The 8615-nt window shown below is 36.7% G+C and overlaps 1 long non-coding RNA gene across 1 annotated transcript; it reads left to right on the top strand.

Annotated features, from left to right (window-relative positions):
- Positions 1 to 271: 271 nt before the first annotated feature.
- On the top strand, positions 272 to 1454 carry LOC119777408. Its single transcript, XR_005279915.1, has 2 exons — positions 272 to 557; positions 803 to 1454. It is a non-coding gene; the product is annotated as an uncharacterized LOC119777408 (long non-coding RNA).
- The last annotated feature ends 7161 nt before the right edge of the window (positions 1455 to 8615 follow it).

The following is an 8615-nucleotide window of genomic DNA, read 5'->3' as shown; positions in this document are numbered from 1 at the left end:
TTTCATTTTACTGTATATTATTTGATTAAAAAAAACAAAACAAACAAACATCCAAAATAATTATTTACATTATAATCAACTGGTTTTCCTTAGATAGAAAACTTTGTATCAATTTGACTGTATGATCTGGTTGAACTGTAAAGTGCCTTGAGATGACATGTGTTGTGAATTTGGCGCTATATAAATAAACTGAATTGAATTGAATTATTAAATGGTTGAAACCCATGTAGATTTCTATTAGGAAGGGCATTTTGTTTTAAAGCCTCTGCAGCAACTTGCATCCAATCAGATTGTTGCGGGAATTCCCCATGTTGGTGAGACACACGCAAAGTGCTGCATTAAAATTAGCAGAGAAGCAAGTGGAGAAATTGAGTCTAAAACTGAAAAGTACAATTTGGTACTCCAAAGAAGATATTTTTGTTTTCACTCCAATGAAGGTATTTTTGTTTTCACTCCAGAGAAGATATTTTTTTGTTTTCCGGTTTTGAGCTACTGGTGTTTTGCAAAACAACCGGACTCTTTATTGATGGTTTGTGTACTGGATTAAACGGGACTTGGTGAGTGGAAACCATGCATTTTCTTTTCTGTAAACTAACTATGTTTATACTAAGTAAATGTTTAGTGAATTGTAAGCCAAATTAGAGCATTGTCTTTGGAAGTAAATGGTTTGTCCTTTTTTTTTCTTTTCCGTGCTGTTTTAACATGCATGTAGGATCAGAAATCTGCAGAAATGTGCTTTTCCTTAGATTTAGACCCATCTAGTTTTTGTATTCTGTTATTTATTTTATTTTGTTTATGTTAGGCCAACTTAGGTTGGGATGAAGGATTGTTGATTAGACACTGGATTTGGAAATTGGAAGATTCAAGATGGCGAGCCACCCTATGGACACAGTGTGAACTGTGCATGAGCCAGGATTGCACCCCCTGCTGGATGTTTCATGGTTTACATCTGAACTGGTAGGATCTTTTCACCTTCCACCAAACTAGTGGATCCAGGTGGATAACATTGGACTGATAATTCAGAGAAAGAAAAACAAGCAAAATCGGAAGTAAGAGACTTTATTCTGTGGAATACAGACTTGTTCAGTCTTTTGCTGAATATTTTGAGTTTTGTAACAGTTTGATTTTCTTTATTCATTGTTTGGTTCCAAATGCTAAAACAACATTTTGTCTAAATTCAATGATACCTATACTAAACTAAAAGAGTTGAGATAAATAGAACTAAACTCATTAATAAAAGAGTTAAATAGAGAAATACCTTGAACTACCTTGAACTGAAGATTAAAATAGCTAAAGGTTGCAACCTATATTGATAGGACCCAAAAGGAATTAAATATCCTAAAATTAAACTAAGAAGGTTTAACACAAAAAGGGATTTATTCCAAAATAAATGTTAAATGTAAGTCATTGTCTTTTGTCCATATGTTCAATAACAAGCCGGCATTTAAACTTTACTCTCTGGTCTGTGTCTCTTATTTATCTTAAGTTTTATCCTACTCCTCTTAGTCGAGTCTAGGTTTCTGATCTTGGTCCACAGAACTTTATCATACTATAGTGACCCTTGGAGGTGCTATATTATTCATTGCTGTTTTGGCTGAATGGAGCAGCTACAGCAGCATATTTTAGCCAGTATGCATTGCAGGGTAAACAGTGCTCTGTTAGGAACATAAGGTACAATCAGATGACTGATATAAGAAAGAGCTTTGCCATTCAAGGCCTTTTGAAGATTAAATTCTATTCTACATTTAACAGAAACCCAATGAAGAGAAACTAAGATAGGAGAGATATCTCTCTTTTTAATTTAAATTTTCATCTGGCTGCAGTATTTTGGATCCACTCAAGGCTTTTATCTACAGTTTGTGGACTTCCTGACAGTAAAGAATTACAATAGTCCAGCCTTGAAGTAACAAATGCATGGACTAGTTTCTCAGCATCACCCCTGGACAGGAGATTTCTAATTTTTGCAATATTCCTCAGATGAAAGAAGGAAATTCTAGAAACCTCTTTGATATGGGATTTAAATGACAGGTCCTGATCAAAAATAGTCACTTCATTTGGATGGGATTAAACTGATTTCAGATAATAAAGTAAAAAATCTTACTAATCAGTTTCTTTTTCAAAGAATCTGGTCCAAAGACTATAACTTCTGTTTTGTCTGTATTTAGAAGGAGAAAGTTAAGAGTCATCCAGGTTTTTATGTCTTTGAGACATGCCTGTAATCTATGTAATGGGTTAGCTTCATCTGGATTTATAGACAGATATAGCTGAGTATCATCAGCATAACAGTGGAAATTAATCCCATGCTGTCTAATAACTCTACCGATTGGGAGCATGTATAAAGTAAAGAGAATTGGTCCTAGCACTGATCCCTGTGGTACTCCACAGGTAACCTTTGAACATGAGGAAAATCTGTTATTAACGTGAACAAACTGAAATCGATCAGATAGAGAAGATTTAAACCAGTCTAGTGCTGTTCCTTTAATTCCAACAAAATATTCAAAGCTTTTTAAAAGAATATTATGATCAACTGGATCAAATGCAGCACTAAGATCCAACAGGACGAGGACAGATACAAGTCGATTATCTAAAGCCATGAAATTATCATTATTGACTTTAATCACAGCTGTTTCAGTGCTATGATGAGCTCTAACACCTGATTGAAACTCTTCAAAAAGTTCCCACATATGTGGTCACATACTTGTTTGGCAACTACCTCCTTAAGAATATTGTATTAAAAAAGGAAGATTAGATTTAGGTCGATAATTGACCTAGTCATCTGGGTCAAGAGAGTTTCTTAAGTATAGATTTAATTACAGCTACTTAAAAGCCTGAGGTGCGTATCCCTATAACAGGGATAGATTAATCATACTTAAAGAAAAAAAAAACAAGTGGACATCAGAGGAAATACTTCTTTAAATAATTTGCATGGAACAGGATCTATTTGTGGATCCCTTTAAAATCGCTGTTCAACTGAACTCTCACCTCTGATAAATCCTTATCACACAGAAGAAGGTTGACTACACAGTATTTTAATTTAATTAAAGAATTACCTTTGTAGATAATAATTCTTATTATTATTCTTATGTTTATGGGAACATATATGAACATATAAAAATGTGCAACATAGAAGAAATGGTCCAGGGATGCTGGAGCATCTTTGAGTACCTAATAAAATATACATTTTCCAGAGAGATCACGCGGTCTCATGAAGGGATCACAACCTCATAGACTTCCTCAGAGCTGTGAGGATGATAATGGGAATACATAAAAAAGAAAAATAGGAACATCTCCTCCTATAAAGGATGAGGAGCTATACAAACCCTACTTCCCTATCTGGAAAAATAAGTTAGTTGTGTCCTCTAAGGGGCTATAACTGCCAGGGTAGATTTAGGGGGAATTACTTTTAAACATAGGGCCACACTGCTTTGGATTGCCTTTTCCATTAATAAGTGAAATAAAAATTTTACAACAGATGTTTGTGTTTACTCATGGGGAATTTATAAGAAATTAAAAATTGTTTGATGGTCTTAAACTCTTCAGAATGACAATAAAACAGAAGAATTTTTTTTCACTTAATTGCAAATTCATGTAGACCATAAATACCTGACCTCTGCTGATGCAGTGATTCAAAAATATTCTCCTTAAAATAATCACACGTGGAAAATGTTTTAAAGAGCAGAGGTCCCACAGATATGACTAAAAAAGGCATCTCTACAGTATTAATCTTTCAGTGTCATTTATGTCTTGAATGATGAAGAAAAATTACATGATTGTAATGGATCACCAAACAGTGCATTGGATTTTCTTTTTGTGTCCCCATAAATCTTATTTAACAAGGTTTGAAGTGACACAGAAATCAGGGCAAACATGAAAAATCCTCTTTTTTAACCGATTGCATTGAGATTACTGTTAGTTGGGATGGAAGAAAGAAGCAGAGCCCCACAGAATAATAAATATAAGATCAATATTAGTGTTTGTATTCGGTTGCTTTTGGGATACGTTGCATGCATTTTTCTAATGAAATTCTCAGAATAAAAATGTATAGCTGGAGGAGAAAAGCCTCTATCTGTCATGTTTTATGAAGAAAGGCTGAATGAGTGCAATCACAGAGGCAAATGATCAGTTAAAGAGTTTTATTAAAGGTTGTGGTCTGGAGTGAGATGATGTCGGCTGGCTGGGTAATCTGGGCTCTGCTAGGAAAGGTGACAGGTGAGCAACTGGACGGTGCTGGTTTGAATGATGAGGAGCGCTGAAACTCACTGAGATGGAGGCTTGGTGTTGGTTTGGGAGGGTGATGTCCAATGGTCCCGATGAAAGGTGCAGTTGGTGATCTCCCGAGGTGGAAAGGCAGGTGAGCTCAGGCAGGAGGGCTGAAGCAGAGAAGGGATCTGAGCAGTATAAATTATAATTTTTTTATAATTTAATTTTAAATTAACATTTAAAATATTTCAAAATATATTCATATGTATTGTTTTAGATGTGCATATTTTGTCTTTAATGACTAGTAAAGCGTCATTCCATTTTTAGTCCATCTGATGACATATCTAGAGTACAAAAATCTTTGCCCATTGACTCTCGTTAAAAGTTGTTCATGAGCAGTAGCTCCTCTGCTATACAAAGGTATTGCAGAGGAGCAATACCTCTGTATTGTAGGAGAGCTCAGGGTGCTCTGCTGCGCCCTGATGTGACTAGAAGTGTATTTGCTCACCACCTCCCGTCACAGCGCAGATGTTTTGCGGGTGATTGACAGTTCGAGTCGTGGGTGTTGGAGAAGAGGGAGCGAGAGAGACAGAAAACTAGCGCAAGAACCGTCCTTTTCCATGACCGGGTTTAGCAAGAAGGCTTGGCTAATTGTATGCAGCGAGGTTAACTCTTTATCCTGCTTTCCCTGCCTCCTTTTTCAATCATCAGGATCTGACCTAGCTTGGATAAAGACAGGACTGATTTAAAGCACTTTCATTCAAGAAGAATGAACAATGTGGGACTCACATGGAAAATAATATAATATAGTGTAGTTTTTCTAGGTGTTTGTTTATTTGCAGAGTTGCTCTTAAATAAAAACATTCTCAGAAGTTATTTAGGTTCTGAGGAGTCGTCTCGAGCTTGGGATCCAGAATTCTAGAAGGAAACAGAGAGCAGGTTAGGTTCTGGTATCACAAGGAAGCAAGACTGGGAAGAAGATCGGTATGTACCACGCAGAAGTGCTAATGAACAGATGCAGAGTATGACATGATCTTGTTTTTGAGTTTGTTCTTATTGGTGTCATGAACCATGTTCCTGGCCTGCTTCCTAACGTTACCTTTTTTTACTGAACTGAAAACATAGAGGCGTACTGAGGCAGAGCAGTGAGTTTTAAAGTGGTTAATGCAAAGTTCTGTGTCTACACCTTGAAGTTTTCTCTCTCCGTATCTTTTCCTGAAAAGAGATCAATTGGGACAATCTCTTTAAATAACACTTTATAACATATATATATTAAATAACCATGAGCCATGACAACAGATTCTGATAGAAATTGTAATCTACTCAGATCAGAGAAGTTGTTAGGGTTACAGAGTGCAGCTGCTTACCAACCAGGCTCGCTCCTTGGGAAGTGGCCCCGAAAACACGTAGAGAAGCATTTTATACTTCAGTCTGCCACATCATCACATCATTACTGTACATCATACACGTTAGCAGATGAGGAGACATCCATGGCTCTAGCCTTATCACAATATTACACGTTGTTCTTAGCTGAAGGACGCCGCTCTCATTCCATTCCCAAATCTTTGCCACGTACAGAATGACGATTATAACTGTATATAGTTGGACCAAAGAACTGGCCTAATTAGATAAACTACTGGGAAAAAACATCAGTTCTGACACACAACAGGCAGCTAATAGTAAGGTGTAATATAATCACACATAATTAATGATAATTTTCCTAACAAAGCTTACATCCACACATTGGTTTTATATCAGGCCATGGTAAACAGCTATAACATGGTTGGAAATCAGTATAAAATTACGAGGCATGGAACCACTATTCACCCATGAAGGGTGAAAGCACACTAACAGGAACTAAGAGGTGTATTCACAGCAGATTATACCCTTGGTCCGCCTGTTTGGTGTTGAACAAAGCAAACTTTTCTTTATTAGTTTAGGTCCACCCAGTTTCTCTATTGCTTATATTTTTTTTTGTGTTAATCAGGACACTTCTCTATGGAGGACAAGCTCTCCCATATTTAGGAATAAATACAGAAATAAATAAATGCTCAATAAACAAAAGAGGATACAATTAATTACCTCCAAAAATACAATAAACAAATAAATGTAGTTAAAAATGTAATTATACAGTGAGACATAAATGTATACATCTCTTTTAATTAGCTTCTTTATTTATTCACCTTTGTAAATATTACAAAGGTAAATTCACCTTTGTAATATTTAACTTAATCAACTGGATTTATTACCAACTCCAGTTGATTGCATCCACTCGTTGACTCGAAGACAATCCCTCACACTAAGCATGCTTGTAGCGACAGAGGAAAGGAAAAACTACGTTTTAACAGAGAGTTTTCTTTTAAACTAACCTAATCTAAGCTATAATCTAGAGCCTAACTGTTTAGAGGTGCTGCATGAATAAATATCTGTTATAAATGAATCAGTGGATGATTGGTGGGTATAGATGTGTGAGCCTGTGATGTCTGTGTGTCTCTGTCTATTTTAGATCTATGTGCATGTAGTGAACTATTCTGAATCATTTCTAAACTAGATCTGAATATAACATTTCTTTCCCTGTCTGTAAATGGGATAACCCACAGTTTGAGCCGTGATTCTGATGCATTTAAATACTGCAGTGGTATAGAAACACCCATATTGTTAGAATTTACTATGAAGCTCGACACAAAGCATAGCGTAATGAGGCATCGCTCGCAGTGGTCACATTTCAGCTTCAAAAAGGTAGAAGCTCTATCGGGCAGACTGACTCGAGCCTAACATCACTACCTAAACCTTTTACAATGACTTGATCTTGAATTGCACTTTCATCTAACGTCATCATTCCTAACAGCCAGTTGATTGTTTGATTAAAGTTATTTGTTTAAATAACTTTAACTTAATAACATTAAAGGAATAGTACACCCAAAACATGATTAGCCTTCATTTTCTACTCACCCCCATGCTGAACAACACTCTGGAGTACTTTTTTGATATCTCAAATGCATCTGGAGATCTGGGAGGCTTCTTGCTGTCTGCTGACATTCAAATAATGGAGGTCTATGGCGCCCGAGGCAGAAAGGTCCATAAAAGTCCACAAAAAACGTGTCAATATTCCTCCATACTGCTCGTCCAATGTATTCCAAGTTTCCCGAGTGGGTAGCATCCAGAATTTACTCAAAACGAAGTCATTTAGAATGTTTTTAGAGCATAAACAGTAGTGTATAGGATTTCCTGAAAGCGCGCACATGCGCGCTCACGACGCTACGGAAGCCGGCAGACCAAACCAGACGAAAGTGCGCATTCAGCGTCTGCTCTGCCAATAATGCAAGCGTAGAAGAAGAAATGTGCTGTTTACCTGTGCAAAGAAAGAAACAACGAAAGAAAAATGTCTGAGGACTTCAGTGTTGAGGAAGAGCATGAGTTCTTTGCCGAGCTGAATGCGCTGGTTTGGTCTGCCGGCTTCCGTAGCGTCGTGATCGCGCATGTGCGCGCTTTCAGGAAATCCTATACACTACTGTTTATGCTCTAAAAACATTCTAAATGACTTCGTTTCGAGTAAATTCTGGATGCTACCCACTCAGGACACTTGGAATACATTGGACGAGCAGTATGGAGGAATATTGACACGTTTTTTGTGGACTTTTATGGACCTTTCTGCCTCGGTCACCATAGACCTCCATTATTTGAATGTCAGCAGACAGCAAGAAGCCTCCCAGATCTCCAGATGCATTTGAGATATCAAAAAAGTACTCCAGAGTGTTGTTCAGCATGGGGGTGAGTAGAAAATGAAGGCTAATCATGTTTTGGGTGTACTATTCCTTTAAGTTACAAAACCTGATAAAAAGTGCAATATATGCTTGCTGGCCATTTACATCACTGAACTAGGGCAGGAATACTTGAAGGTCTAACAGGATACCTAACATGTAAGAACATAATCTAAGATAAATTAAAATAAAGGGACAAAAAGATAAAATAGAGAAAATGAAAGGAGAAAAAAAAACTATGAGTGTGGAAAATAATCCGGCAAGACCCAATAAAAAAAAATGACAGGCCTAAGCAAAACCAAACACCAAAGAATTCCAAAAGGTATCAAAACTTTCGAAGAAAAAGACAACAAACAGAAAAGATAATAAAATAAAAACAAGAGAAAACTAATAAGGCTGACCAAAAGACCAAAACCGAGATTGCAAAAACATGGTATTGAAACCGATGTCTTGTGGCCTCCATACCTGGGATGCAGACCCATACATCATCTTTTATTATTTAAGCAGGTGCACCGGGAATCTGATCAGCCAAACAGTGATTCATCTGAAATCTCCCTCTGAGGCTGCAGATTGTGAATCAATTTCATAATGCAGGTTAACACCAAAAAATAAAGATTGACCCTCATTTAAATGTCTTTCATGCAATAACATCAA

Source organism: Cyprinodon tularosa, unplaced genomic scaffold, assembly GCF_016077235.1.
Source record: "Cyprinodon tularosa strain WSP-4 unplaced genomic scaffold, ASM1607723v1 ctg1236, whole genome shotgun sequence".
NCBI lineage: Eukaryota > Metazoa > Chordata > Actinopteri > Cyprinodontiformes > Cyprinodontidae > Cyprinodon > Cyprinodon tularosa.
Note: the sequence above shows the minus strand (reverse complement) of the source record. Positions and strands in the feature narration are given on the sequence as shown.